At 41.2% G+C, this 15,945-nt stretch overlaps 1 non-coding gene across 1 annotated transcript; it reads left to right on the top strand.

Annotated features, from left to right (window-relative positions):
• Positions 1–13,111: 13,111 nt before the first annotated feature.
• LOC132648156 (small nucleolar RNA SNORA17) lies at positions 13,112–13,246 on the top strand. The gene has a single exon (XR_009586535.1). It is a non-coding gene; the product is annotated as a small nucleolar RNA SNORA17 (small nucleolar RNA).
• Positions 13,247–15,945: the final 2,699 nt, after the last annotated feature.

Consider the following 15,945-nt stretch of genomic DNA (forward strand, 5'->3'; position numbering starts at 1 on the left):
GTTAAACTTTCCTGGTAGGCAGAATTCCTGACGGAAACTTTTAAAAACAGCTTCCACAGTCATTTGTCTCAACAGCTGCAGGTACTTGAACCCCAGCTTCTGCAGTGTCCACGGCCTTTCGAACAATGAAAGTGGAAATTATCAGAGAAACAAGCCATGTCTGAATGCAGTTGAGTGCTCTGTAATTACACAGCAGCGTTACCATTTGGCTGCTGGTGCAGCCCCCTGCAGGCACACGTGCTATACAGGCGCTCACACACCCAATCAAACCCACAAAGACCTTTCATTACACATTGTTTGAGACACCCTTAACTTGAAAAAGACCAGCTCAACTTTATTCCTCTCTTCTTTCTATCACCCTTCCCTTTTCCCTTTGTCCTTACATATAAAACTTCTATTTTTCCTAATAAATATCACTGTGCTGTTCTATCAGATGTGTGACCGTTGATGAATGTAAAGTTAAAGTTCCAGGGGGGAGAATGTCTATGGCCTTCTAAGTGGCTCCCCAGGTTCTATGAGAAATTGGTAATAATTATCTCTCAGTCTTTTCTTGTGCATAATGAAGGGTGCAAAGGCTCCAGAAAGAACTTAAGTGCCTACAGCTGGTGAGATCAAGACAGCGATAAGGAAAAAAAAAAAAAAAAAACCCTCAGCGCGTCAAAATTAGTACCATTTGTGCTTGCTTTTTATTGCTTAAAGAGCATATTTAGGTCTTTACAACTTTTGTTTTGTAAAGAATTTATATCCACAGAGAAAATGATCAATCTCTCACCAAAATAAAACAAACAAATCAGGCTTTTCCAGCAATAGTAAAGGTCCTTTTTTTTTTTTCTAGAAGCTGCCGGCTTACTAAATTATTTCCTTTTAAGGTTTTTCTTAAAATAGACCCACAAGCCACCAGGAGGTGGCTCACCAAAGGATGTACACATCCATTTTAAGAGCAGTCAAAGATGCGTCTGTCTCCCAAAGACACTTTCCCATACAAAGATTACTGCTGCTTGGCAGCTGTAATGAAGACAAGATATCCTAAACTTTCAGGAGCGGGAAGAGAGAATCCAAGTGTGAATCATAGTATTGAAGGGGAGGAATATCTTGAAATTTGTATTTGGTTTTGTTATTAAAGAATATATTATAATATGTGGTTCCCAGTGAATGTTTTGTTTGACATTTAAAGATATCTAGAAATCTATTTTCATTTTCTTGCAGACTGTGTGTGTGTGTGTGTGTGTGTGTGTGTGTGTGTGTGTGTGCAGGCACACATGCATGCACCAGCCATATGTGTTCAGTTGCCCACAGAGGCCATAAGAAGGTGTTGGACCCTCTGGAGTTGGAGTTAAGGTGGTTGTGGGGCAGTTTATGTAGGTGCTGGGGGCTGACTGTGGGTGCTATGAAAAAAACAACAAAACAAAACAAAAAAAAACCAAGTGTTTTTTATTTTTTGTATATGTGTTTATGTTATTTTATTAATTACAGTTTATTCACTTTGTATCCCAGCTGTAGCCCCCTCCCCCATTCCCTCCCAATCCCATGCTCCCTCCCTTTTCTTCTCCTATGCCCCTCCCCCAGTCCAATGATAGGGGAGGTCCTCCTCCCCTTCTATCTGACCATAGTCTATCAGGTCTCATCAGGTGTTCTTAACCACTGAGTCATCTCTCTGGCTTCCTCACCTCCAGAAATGCCACTAGCAAAATTTCATCTACATCCTATAGAATACATTGAAAGCTGAAAGATGACAGGATTTTGATGCCTTAAGTTTAACAGGAAAACCACAGTTAAGCATTTTCCATAAGTCCTTGCAATTTGTAATAGAATATTGCAAAAGAAATGTATATGACATAGTTTGAACTGTAAAATTTACTTAATCTTCCAGAAGATTTGCATAATGTTCCTTTTAAAAACTGCTCTCTAACTATGGAGATATAGTGTCTTGCTGTTACATTGTTGTTTGGTACACTTTCTTTTATATTCCCAAGTCAAAATATCAAAGGCGCTTCAGGGCAAAGGCATTTCTCTGGGTAAAATGTGAGCACATAGGAGTTAACAGAGAATATTTTAAAACCATGAGGTTTAAGTGTTTCATATAAAGTAAGATCATATTTTATTTACTGGATCAGAATGAAATAAACAGCACTAACTTGAGTCTCTCAGCATCAGGGAAGCCTTCCAGAGCAAGCAATCACCTTGTGCTCAATCTTTTATTACCTGCCTAGGGCCCTCTGCAAAGTGCTGTTAGTTTCAGAGGTCACTTGCTAGTCTTAATGCCTAATGCATGGATCCGTAGAAATCTGGATCTGTAAGGCTCCAGGGGCTTAAGGAAAACAGACTGCCTTCTCTAGAAGGGTCCCTGGCTTACCATCTTATGTTTTGTTTTCTTAAGCTATGTAAGGCTGATGTAAAGGCGGTATTCTCGGACATACATGAGAACTAATGTCCTTAGTTAGTAATCTTGACACTAGTGTTAATGTTAGAGGTTTAGTTTTATTCAGTGCTAATTTCCTTTGATCTTGTAAGGTTTGTCTCATAAGTGATTTCAGATCATTTTAACAACTCTCTTCTTCGACCTACAGCTGAGAAAACAATCATGAGATTCTGGTAAAATGTTGACATCTATAAAAGGTAGGGGCATATTTTTTATTGACTGCTGCATTTGCCGAGTTTATAGCTGATATTCAAAATTATAGAGCCACAAAATTTTGATGATTAAAAATATTTGTGTTGAGATGTGTTTGATCATCAAAATTAAATTTATCTTCTCTCTTTTAGTTACTAGATTTTGTCATTCCTTTTGGGATAGGATTATGAGCCATGGTTTCTTCTGGGTCTGGGTCTCAACCTATTCTCCATGTATTCAAGAAATTAGAAGTGTTTATGGGCTCTGGTAAAGAAAACATCAATATGGTTGTTACATATCTTTAACCTATTATTGCTCAATCATATGTTGATGAACGTGGTATTGTAGATTCTAGTTATTGTTCCTGTAAATTAATAAATGCTATTGTCTGTCTTAATGCCAACAGTGTTAATCATTATGCTAGCAGATCTCTGAAAAAAGTGCATCCATACTTCCACTTAATCTTTCTCCATTGTAATCTACAGCCACTTTCTAATCCTTTTAATTTTTTTAGGCTTCCCATTAGATATCTTTTAATAACATTTTCTTTTTGGTATATGACTATCCTCTGACTAAACTACCACATCTTCAGGAATCCAACTGGGCCTCTCTTATTTTTATCCCCAAAGATCATCACAGCTGAACTTGTTGGCTGTTGCTGTTTCCTCTGAAAAGGTGAGGAAGGGAGGTTAGGACCTTTTATGAGTACCTGGCCCACAATTCCAGCCTTGTACATGGCCTTAGGGTCTTAGGATATAGTCTGGGAAGTATGAGGAGTGACGAGTCAATTTTAGACAGCAATGGGGGGTATATTAGACAAAAAAAAAAAAAAAAACAACACCCATGGGAAAATGTCAAAACCTTCTATTCTGGTACATGTGTGCATAGCCCATAGCTCTATTCCCCAGATATTTACAGGCATTGCTCCTACCAAGCGTAGCTAAAGGTTTCTCCTTGACCCAGCAATATACTATAAACCCTGGCACCTTGTTTATCTGTATGTAATAATCCTGCCCCTTGTTCAGCCTGATCGAATAATCCTGCCTTTCTGTTCATCAATTCATTTTTCCTTCTTTTTATTTTTATTTTAATCTTTTATGTTAATTGCAGTTTATTCACTTTGTATCCCAGCTATAGCTCCCTCTCTCATTCCCTCCAAATCTCACCCTCCCTCCCTCATCTCCTCCCATGCCCCTCTCCAAGTCCACTGATAGGGGAGGTGATAGGGGAGGTGATAGGGGAGGTGATAGGGGAGGTGATAGGGGAGGTGATAGGGGAGGTGATAGGGGAGGTGATAGGGGAGGTCCTCCTCCTCTTCCATCTGACCCTAACCTATCAGATCTCACCAGGACTGGCTTCATTGTCTACCTCTGTGGTCTGGCAAGGCTGCTCCTCCCTCAAGGGGAGGTGATCAAAGAGGAGGCCACTGAGTTCATGTCAGAGGCTGTCCCTGTTCCCCTTACTAGGGAACCCACTTGGAGAATGAACTGCCATGGGCTACATCTGTGCAGGGGTTCTAGGTTATCTCCATGCATAGTTCATGGTTGGAGTATAAGTTTCAGAAAAGACCCCTAGACTCATATTGCTTGGTTCTGTTGCTCTTCTTGTGGAGCTCCTGTTCCCTCCAGGTCTTTATATGTCCCCCTTCTTTCATATGATTCTCTTCAATCTGCCCAAAGTTTGGCTATGGTTCTCAGCATCTGCATTGCTAAACTGCTGGGCAGAGTCTTTCAGAGGCCCTCTGTGGTAGGCTCCTGTCCTGTTCCCTGTTTTCTCCCTCCTCTGATGTCCATCCTGTTTTCCTTTCTAATTGAGGATTGATCTTCTTATCCAGGGTCTTCCTTCTTTAGATGTACAGATTTTAGTATGTTTATCCTGTATTGTATGTCTCATATACACTTATAAGTGAGGATTGATCATCTTACCCAGGGTCCTCCTTTGTTCAGCAATTCATAATAAACCCAACAAGCTTCGGAGATGCTGCAGTTTCTTTAGAACAGAGGCCCAGAACACCAAAATGCAGAATGTCTGTGAGTTTGTGTATCTTCCTGTCTCTCTCTTCTTCATTCCACCATTTCAAATCCCTGAATCTAAGCAAGGACTTCTCAGAGAACAATGTGCATGCAGACCCAGAGAAGAAAAAAGTATGCTGTGTTGAAGAAATAAAGAGATCTGAGGATAACTGGAGCATTGAGCTCAGAGGGTGGATAAAGAAGCCAGGAAAATAGGACTATCTCACAAGAGCCCTGTAAGCTATGTCAAGGAATTAACGTTTTGCCAAGACCAAGAAGTCGTTGACATATTTAAGTTAAAAGGCAACATAATTGTTTTTGAAGTTTTGGAAGACTCTTTCATTATGTAAAAGAAAAATAATGAATCAGAATTGGTGGCGAATAAATTAGGTGGCAGGGTTATGAGAGAGAGAGAGAGGAGAGAGAGAGAGAGAGAGAGAGAGAGAGAGAGAGAGAGAGAGAGAGGGAGATTTGGAGTTTTCTAGAAATACAATAGGAAGGAGAAACAAACTTTAAAATCTGGTAGAAGAAAAAGCCTTGTAGTCTTTGGATGAATGTGTGGGTGCCTGAGACCACAGTTGTGCTGTGACCCCTAACAGGTTGGGAAGCTAGAGCTTGCTGAAAGTGATTATATTTTAGGCGTGTAAATGATCATCAGCTGGAGGAAGAGACTTTTTTTTTACTGGCTGTGAATCGAGGCTCTGATGCTCGGTATCAGTGAGTTGCTTGTACTTGCCATCTCAGTTTCTCTTATTGCATGAGGACAACGGCCCCTACCCATAAACTTATTGTGACGGTGGACTGAGAGAATATTAGTATAACAAACTTGGACTCACGCTGGGTACAGAGAAAGCTCAAACACATGTTAGCCATTGTGATTGCTGTTATTACTCTGCGGAACACCTAGAGCAGTGGGTCTCAGATCTTCCTAACACTGTGACCCCCCTATGTTGTGGTGACCGCCAACCGTAAAATTATTTTCTTGCTACTTCATAGCTGTAATTTTGCCGCTGTTCTGAATCGTAATGAATATCTGATTTGCAGGATATCTGATATGTGGCCACCTGTGAAAGGGTCATTTGAACTCCAGGGGGTTGAGTCCTACCAGCTGAGAACTGCTGATCTGGATGCAGCTACCCAGGGAGTACCTGTACACTTCGAGTAGAGAGAGGTGGATTCTCAATAAATGTGCGTTAGATTGAATTCCTATTGTATATTGGAAGCAAAAGATTCCTAAAAGAAGGGTTTCATCTGGTTGTTACTGAGACTTTATAAATGTAAAATTAGCACGATGTTAAAATATTGCTGGTGGGAATGTACGACTTTGGAAGTCAATCTGGTGCTTTCTCAGGCAACTAGGAATAGTGCTACCTCAAGATCCAGCCATACCACTCCTAGGCATGTATCCAAAATATGCTCAAGTATACAACAAGGACATTTGCTCAGTCTGGGTCCAGGGGTCTTTTCTGAGACTGATACTCCAACCAAGGACCATTCATGGAGATAACCTAGATGGAGCCCATGGCAGCTCATTTTCCAAGTGGGTGCACTAGTAAAGAGAACAGGGACTGTCTCTGACATGAACTCAGTGGCCTCCTCTTTGAACACCTCCCCTTAAGGGGGAAGCAGCCTTGCCAGACCACAGAGGAAGAAAATGAAGCCAGTCCTGATGAGATCTGATAGGCTAAGGTCAGATGGAAGGGGACAAGGGCCTCCACTATCAGTGGACTTGGAGAGGGGCATGGAAGGAGATGAGGGAGGGAAGGTGAGATTGGGAAGGAATGAGGGAGAGAGTTATAGCTGGGATACAAAGTGAATAAACTGTAATTTATATAAAATTAAAAATAATTTAAAAAGAAAAATATTTAGAGATCCCTGAATGGAAAAGTGTTTAAGGACATAAAAAATGTCAATTATGACTAACAAATTAGACAATTTGGAGATTTTCTATTCTACAAGATTAGGTTAAATAGCTTTGGTATACTCACTAGAACTAATATAGTTTTATTGAACAAAGTCGTGAGGCCCAAAGTTTAGATTACTTGCCATAAGTGTGGATTTCTTGACTGTCAGATTGGTAGGAAAGTGTCTGATGGACCTAGCAACTGCCCTTCTTCCTTCACAGGGTAGCGTGGTGGGAATTTTCTCTCCACTGCACTTATTTTCACTGGAAAAGTTTTCTGTGGTGGAGGTGGTACCAAAGGGAAATGCAGAGTTTTCTTTCATGGGAAAGTGTTGTAGTTCATTGCAATTGGCAGCCAAATGCTGTTGATGTGACTTGGCTGCTATAGCCTAAAGGATAAAAGATAACCATAGTGAATGTAGTTTGAGCACTTTCTCCGATGTAATGCTAACATTTTCATTATGTAATCTTATTTGTATTTCTACAGCATTTTTTAATCTATACAAATATAAAGTGAAGTGAAGTAGTTGCCTGAAGCCACGCAGAACTTAGGGGAGAAAAGAAGCGAGTGAGTTGGCTTGAGTTGGGGGAGCTAAAGTGGCACAGGAAAGAGTAAACCGGAGCAGTAGACAGATCAAAGCGGTGAAGAAGGAGGTTACAGACAAAGAAACAAAGGAAGAGATGGCTGAATACTTAGCTCTGTGTCATAGTTCATAGGCTTTGGTAACTTGTGAAGACATTGAAAATAGGAGTGATACACTGAAGCTGTGGCATCTTAAGGTCTTTCACTGGACACAGAGGGTAGAAAGTGCTTTTAGAACCATAGCGAGCAACACAAGCCCATGCTTGATGTTACCTGAGACATACACTAAGGACCCAGGTATAGCAGACATCAAAGAGCCACATTGACTTCATTGGATTCCATGGAAGTGATTTTTGGCAATGGGTGTAAGAGTGTCACTATGGCCTGGGAACTTGAGCTTGTGTGAAAACAGAAGCAGAATGTAAGGTCTGATTTCCCTGAGGCAGTCACATGACACACTCTGCTATTGTTTCCATCACTACAGAACTAACCACAGCAGACCGTAGTGGCTTAGAATGTCATGTTGTTAACTAGGGCTCTGAATTTTGCAGCAGGCTTGCCTGCATGGTTCTTCTCTGTGGTATTGGTAGAGGTAATTTTGTGGTACTAAAATTGTCAGTTCACTGGTTTTTGAAGAATCCAAGGTGAGGCTGACAGTGTAGCTCAAGTGGTGGGGCACTAGCTTAGCACAGAGAGAGCCCTGGATTGGATACCCAGCATGGTTTAAATGAGGCTTGGTAGTATACTTCTGTAATTCTAGCACTAAGGATTGGAATTCTCGTCCATAAGGATTGGAAGTTCAAAGGTCATCCTTAGTTACATAGTGAGTTCAAAGTTAACTAAATTATAATGTTGTCCTCTCAAAATCAAACCAAACCGAATCAAACGACATCATCATCAACAACAACAAAAATCCAACAACAATAACAAAGCCCTAAATCAAAATAACTCTCCCCCCAAAAGACCCAAGATAGCTTCAACAGGGTTTTGGCCAGAGTGCCTTCAATTGAAGTCTGCAATAAAACAGGCTCTGGGACAACACATGGCAACTGGCTTTTATCAGAGTGAGCGTGTCAAGACGCCCCAATGAAAGCAGTATCTTCTTAGGATCTGTTTTAGAATTCTCAGGATATCACTCCTTTATAAGGCATGGGTTAGGATTAAGCATTTCAACTACTAAGCGAGTCAGGTTTAAGGGGAAAGGAATTAAATTCCTCCTTTCACAGAGAGGCTCAGCTAAGAATTTACAGACATCTTTAATTAATCGCACTGCCTGACTCCAGTTAGATAACCCACAGACAATTTACACTGTTTCCTTGTGGAAGTCCTTTCCCAGTTACCACCCCAGCAATAATCATCATTCACAGCGAAAATCTCACCATCAGTGGGTCGGCGGCCTTCTCCTTTTTGGAAGACACACCCAGCTTCCCTACTGCACAAAGTAATATTTTGTTGTCAAAGGCTAGGTGATACTTTCAAGTCAATAGGGGTCAAGGGCTATGATGATAGTAATTTTGACTGACTCAAAAGCAAAACAGAATTATTTTAGAAATCACTTATCTGGATGTACCCTCAAAGAGAGACAAGAAGGAATTTCTGACCATCCCCCTAGATCAGTGAAACCGACTATAACCATGGCTCTAACAAACATTTTAAACATTCTTTTCCTAAGAGGCAAACAACTACATGTAGTGTGCACACACCTAAGAGTTTTGCATGGGTCACATTGCCTTGAATAGTAAGAACATGGCATGTTTTAAAGAAACGAGAGCCTCAGTTACAAGTACATATGCTTTTTTTTTTTTTTTTTTTTTTTACTTAAGTGAGAGAGCTAATGGTTACGATCCTGGATCCTTCAGGTTTGGGTCTGTTGTCAGAGCGACTTGCTACATAACATTCATCAAGGTATATAAAGTCCTCGAGTTTCCTCAGTCAACGAGGAACGACAGCTCATTTTTAGAAGTGTAGTTCAGTTAAGTAAGATGATTCATGAAGACTCTCACAGAAATGTACGTGCATGCAACAAAAAACTTGATGACCAGTTTTAAATGCCCTTCAAAACTGTTGATTTCCGGGGACAGCTTGGCCCTTTGTTAATACAATGATTATTAGATCCATAACCCCCTTGTTAATACACACGAAAGGGATTAAAACACAATTGAATCACTATAGGAGCTGATAAAATCAGAATGGACTTTGAAATATTTTGTCATGCTTGTGTTCTCAGACAGAGATAACTAAAAAAAAAAAAAAAAAAAAAAAAATTCAACATAGAAGGTGATATCCAACTGCCCCAAGATGAGAGGATATAGTACTTAAGACAGACAGCAGGGCTAGCTATTTGAATTGTCGAGAATGCCAATTATATAAAAACAATCTAGAAATGGAGTCCTCAAATCAGTTTTCAAAACATGTCACTAAATTGAGGTCAGGATAGCATTTTGTCTGCTACCACACAGTGATGCTGTATTGCACCCATTCAACTAAAGATAGAATGATTTTTAAGAAATTAACTGTTGGAAAAATAGCTTCAACAGATTTAACTCACTAGCTCTGATCAAGGCAAAGCCTATTAACAATAATTGGCGAGTTCTTAGAAACTAAGAACCCATAATTAAATTTTATTGTCTTCCGAGTGATTTGGATTAATTATATCCATAATAGGCGCACAGTCACACACCCCTCCCTGCTTTAGAGTAAGGGGGTGGCTGCTTTATAGAATCTAGGCATTTACTGCAACCCTTGAGCATGCTGTGTGCTGCCAAGGCAAAGCTGCTACAAAGCCCATTTCCTCTTAGGATTTACTGAAAAGTGACAGGTGTTGATTTGCTGGTATCTTTCTCAACAGATCCGAATGAGCTAAACAAAATGACTTCTCTACCCATTTAGGCAGAAAAATAAATGGGGACACCAGCTAATGAGTGAATGTAGAGTTAGCTGGACTCAAAGCCTTCCAAGCTGTTGGCAGCTGGAATCAAAAGAGGAATCATGCAGACAGTTGCTCATGTTTATTGCTGAACATGAAATTAGAAAGACGCTTCATCTTCTCCACAGGTGCATGAGCATATAGTTATTAATTGCAGCAAAACACGCTTATTGACAACCCCAAGCCTGCAAAATCCTACACTCAGCAAATGGCTTTCAAAGTTCATCCAAAAAACACTTTAGAATCAATACAAAAGCACTGCACAGTTGATGAATCTGTGCCTGGCAGAGTTGTGCATCCTGGAAGCATGGCACGGACTGTCTCTTGATATTTATGTAGTTGAGTATAACGGATGCTTTCTTTGTTCTTGTGGAGAGGGGGTCCCCACTGTAGAAAGCGTTCTTCAACTTCTGACTGTGGACAGGAATAGCTCCAGACTAGGGAGAGGATTGGGCTGATCATGTTTTTGTATACAGTCTTTAAGACAGTTTCACTTTTTCATTGAGTCTTAAGCCGTGTAAAGTCATGTGTTCATCCCATGAATTTAACAAAGGTCTATTAGGCAGATTATATGGGCAAATGTATTATTTGACAAATTCTAGCCTTAATACCATGGGGAAATATAACTAGTGACACACAAAGTGCTTAAAATCTTGTTGGATTAATGTTATGAAGTAATTATGATATACCACGAGTATTTCATTAAATTTTGATTTATAGCCAGAGGAATTTAAAAGCCACCTTGGTTTTAAGGTGAAGAGCACTTGAAAGAATTGCAAAGATGGGCTCCTGAGCTATGCTCCTCACTGCTATTAAATAAGCATACGGTTTATTTAGTTCTTTTTACTAACTTGTTTCAGATAGGCTTAGAGGTAGCATTCATAGAAAGTATAAAATAAGAACATTAAAACCATCAGATATGTAAAGAAATGTTACAAGTGACTCAGGAGGTGACTACAATACTCCAAATATCCACCATAAATTTTTGTCTTTTGAAACAAGGTCTTAAAACCTGATCCTAAGTTTCTTGGTTACCAGAAACAGAAACAGAATTATAATCTAGTACAAGAGACCTATGATTCCAGATGAACCACAGGAGTTCCAAAGACGAGCATTTCCAATAAATCTTTTAGGGATGAATAAACCTTTTAGGTATGATAGGACACAACATAGTAAATTTTCAAAAACATTCATATATTTTTTATACTGTAGAGGCTTGTTTGCTTGTCTTACAAGCCTGATAACTTAGCTTCATGTACTTATGCATTCAAGTAAGAAACATTTAAAATGTTTATTAAAAATTTGCCGTGTGCCTTGGAGATAAACTGATGAACAAGACAGATAATGTGTCAGAGATGACAGCGTGTTTAGAAGTCAGGTAATAAATCAATAAGCTCATCTCAAAGGCTGGAGAGTGTTATGGAGATGATACAAACAGATTATATTGTGGGGAGTGACTGGGCAGATGGATAAGACTTGACCCGAGACGTGGCGTGCTGACAAGATGAGGATGAAGGAGGTCCAGGAGTGGAGAGTGGCAATTTTGCTAGATCATGGGGAAGAAAACAGTATATGTGAGCTGGAAAAATAACAGTGAATCTGCGATGGCTGGAGCAGATGGGAACAAATGAAGAGGAACTGAGGCGGTAGAAGTGGGTAGAGTTGTGCTAGAGAGATGATCATCTGTTAAAAGATCCCTGTTTGATTCCCAGCTTACAACTACCTATGACCACAGCTCTATGGGGAGCTGATGCCTCTGGTATCTGTGGCTATCTGTACTCTGTGGCTATCAGTACTCCCACACACATTAAAACCATCAGATATGTTGGTTTTAATCAGCCTGAGGAACCTACAGTAAGACATTTGGGTATTAAGGGAAATAAGAAACAGGTTATCTGATTTGGAATAACAAACAATTATTCTTAGGGTTCTCTCTCTCTTTCTCTCTTCTCTCCATTTATTCTTCTCTCATACATTACATCCCAAACACAGTTTCCCTTCCCTACACTCCTCCAAGCCTCACTCCGCATCCCTTCTACCCCAGATATTTTCCTCCTCCATTTCCCTTCCAAAAAGATTGGGCCTCCCAGGGACATCTACTGAATACAGCATAACAAGTTACAATTAGACGGAGACAGAAGGATCTTAAAAGCAAAAGAGGCAGAGACACGCCATGCTCCCACTGTTAGGAGCCCCACAAGAATACTAAGCTACACAACCATAATGTTTAACCTGAGGACCTAGTTCAGACCCATATAGGGTCGGTGATTGTCGATCGAGTCTTTGTGAACTCGGATGAGCCCTGCTCAGCTGATTCTCATGGTATTTTTGATCCCTCTGACTCCTACAATCCTTCCTCCCCTTTTCTGTGAGGTTCCTGGAGCTCCACCTAATGTTTTGGTTGTTGGTCTCTGCATCTGTTTCTTTTAGTTACTGGAGGAAGCCTCTCTGAGGGTGATTTGGCTAGGCTGATGTAAGGGTACAGCAGAATGTAACTAGGAATCATTTCATTGACTTCTTTTTGTGAGTCATATTCGGTTCTATCCTACGTCTTTGAGCTATCCCTTCAAACAAACAAAAAATTGAATATTATATAACTTCAAAATATTCTCTCTGGAAAAAACATTCCATAAATGATAAAGTTAGTTAAGGTCAAGACTGTTGTTTGCCTCTAACTATTATCTAAATCTGGATAGAAGTGCTGTTCTTCCAAGGACCCAGTTTTGAAACCCAGCTCCAACATGGTGACTTATAGGAGCTGTAACTGCAGTTCCGGGGGGATTTGATGCTCTCTTCTGGCTTTTGTGGATACCTAGTAAGCACATGGTAGGACATACACACAGGCCAAACACTTGTACACATTGAAAACACTAGGTAGAATATCTAGTAAGTCACATGATGCTAAAGAAGTCATGCCTACCCAACAAATTCGTAAAAGGACACTAACGCTCCCAAAATGATATGTCAAAGAATAGAATTTGGCAGCAAATCTATATTGTATGATCTTCATTTCATCACGGAAAAAAAGTAAAAACAGATGTTTCTAATTATTTATGGAAGCATGGAAGTATTAGCACCTGCCCCTAGGGGCATGGCAGGTGTGACAGCTCTGTCACTGTACTTTAGGTGGCAGGGAGTAGAAAGGCTATGTCTGAGTGCTGTGCAGAATTGGCTGCACCCCTTGCCTGGGCATTGTGAAATAGCTGGCCCTGAGGGCATGAGAACAGGAGAGCTGACCCCACCCCTAACCAGCTGCAGCCCTGAGGAGTGTGGGCAGGCACAGCACAGTTTTGAAGTTGCAGGTGAGCCATGGAGAGCTGGCCCTGCCTCTTGTCTGCTGTGAGGTGGCATGAGGATTAGGGAGAGATGCTCTCCTTCCCTCCCTCATTTCTTGCCACCTATGGAAGTGGGAGAACTGGTCCTGTTCCTCTCTCCAGAGAGTGGGCCTGTTAGGCCCAGGGGGACCCCCATTTCCAGGAGGAAATGAAGAGAACTCAGGAGTCCGAATCATCGACGCAATAGCGAGAGGTTTATTTGAGCCATCGTGCGATGGGGCTGCCCCCAACAAAACCAGCGAGGAACAGCAAGGAGAGAGAAGGCTGAGATTTTTGAAGGAAGGAGAGCGGGAATCTCAGAGGTTGCAAGCTTGGCGACACTGGATTGGGTAGAGTAGTTGACTTTTAAAATGATTGGTTCATGTTAGGTGCCAAGTCCATCTGGTTCCGCCCCAATGTGGGTGGGGGAGCTGTGAAGACTGGACTGGTTACCAGGCAAGGTTATCTCGTACTGCAGATCTGGACACTCCTCCACAGCGGGAGACCTTTCGGATTCCTTTGCAACAGGGTGGGGCTTGTCTCAATTCACCTCCTGCTTTCTGGAAAAGTACTGGGAGATCTTAGTTTAACATGGGGTATAGAATTTATAAAGAAACCTGTAAAGCTAGCCTGTTCCTTTCAGGCCTGTACCAATCCTGGGCAACAGGGTAGAGCTGGCTCTAGTTTCCAGGGGTGGTGGGGATTAGGGCCTGTTGTTTGTGAATCAGTCCCAAGGGTATGAGAACAGCAGATCTGGTGGGCTGTGCAGCTCAGGTACCTCTCAGGCCCAGATCCAGCACTTTGAATGGGCCCACCCCAACATCTACTCCACTCTGAACTACTAACGTGCATGAAGAGGCCAGCCCTACAGATTCAAAGATACAGGATCTCCATGACACTGGGCAACAAGATATGCAAGAGGAGTCCCAGTGAAGTTCCATCCGGTATTGACAGAGTAGCAGAAGCCAGAGGCCTCATACCAGATCAATAAGTCATTGCAATAAACCTTTGGAAGCAAAGAAGTGTGGACGAAAGGGTAAATGGTGGGACAAACTGTGAGGCACTACAGCCCCTATTGGGGATGGGGAGATTGCAAGAGTAGAGGGCAGGTAGGAAGGGAGTGGGAGATGCATGGGATTGGAGTGCATGATGTGACAGTCACAAAGAACCAATAATAAAAAAAAGAAAGAAAGAAAGAAAATATCAGCAGACAACTGGCATCTCTCAAAGGTAAACTGGTTATGAATCTATACCCTTGATAACTAAATGAATTGGCCTATGATATACAATTGTTAACTATAAGCCAATTAAGCATTGGAGGACTGCCAAAGTTGTTATTAAGGCTTTACAGTGGGTTTTATGAAGCCATACTTTCTGACAGTAATTAGGTGACAGGGTCAGTTATCAACCAAGGGTACCCTCAGTTGACAACAATAAACCACAGGATCAGAATACCAGCCATGCTCTCGGATAAGAGGATACAGGATCAGAATTCCACTGGACAGTAAAACACAATGTCAGTGTACCGGACATCCTGGTGCACTTTAATGGAGAGAGAAGGAGATTGACTTTTCTCCCTTGTTAAAGAAAAATCACTTGCTTTCCTGGGGTCTTCTTGATGGAAAGCAGCTTTGAGATTAAGAATTTGATAACTGATCTACTCTAACTAAGGTTTTCGACAAATAAAGGATTTAAGCTGCTTAACCTTCTCACCAACGGGGTGAATTATATTAACTACATATGCACAATGAGACAATCTAGGATGCTTCTGGTTTGGCTTTTGCATTTGTTTGGCAAGGGTCCAGCCATGTTTCTAAGAAATGATGATGCTATTATGCACCATACCCCTGGTTTGGATGTAGGCCCTGTCTCTCTATCTAGCAAGATGAAGTGAAATACTGAGCTATAGTGTTTTCTAGATTGGTATTATTTGGAGCGGGGATGGGGTTCCTTGGGGGTGTTTCTTGGAAATATATTTTAGGGACGGAAAAGCAGACTTAGGCACAGAATTCTGTAACTTTGCCCACGATGTGAGGTGTTTCCCACGTTAACCTTGTGCACTTGTGAATTTCCTTACATGATCCAGTAATCTGTGTTCATATTCATGAGACTTGTGTTTCCATTCAGTTGAGTGTAGGTGTCTGTCAAGGCTCTGGTGCATTGAAAAGGCTGTTTGAAGAGAACTGAAGGTGATGTCAGCACACAGCGGGACAAAGTTAAAGGAATCGGTGAAGAACATTGAAGCACACAAGCTGCAGCAACAGTGGGAAAACTTTATGCCACAGTCCTAAAAGGAGAGGAGAGGGGCCGCTGCTGCGCAGACCTGTGAAATCTGCAGCTACTGGAGAAATTAACCAAAGACTTGTGCCCGTAGAAGAGCTCAGCCACTTCCCGAATTACAGCCTCAGCGCAGAGGAGCTTGGGTAAAGGGAATCATGCCTGCCATCTTCCTCATGCTTTTTTTTTTTTTTTTTCTTTCAGTCTCTTGCTGGTGCCCTTACTGTTAATGCAATCCAATTACAAGCTTGCCTAATGACTCATTTCCAAGGCTTTTCAGAGCCTCTTCAGAGTGAAAAAAAAAAAAAAAAAAAAAAAA

This window comes from Meriones unguiculatus, chromosome 15, assembly GCF_030254825.1.
Source record: "Meriones unguiculatus strain TT.TT164.6M chromosome 15, Bangor_MerUng_6.1, whole genome shotgun sequence".
Classification (NCBI taxonomy): domain Eukaryota; kingdom Metazoa; phylum Chordata; class Mammalia; order Rodentia; family Muridae; genus Meriones; species Meriones unguiculatus.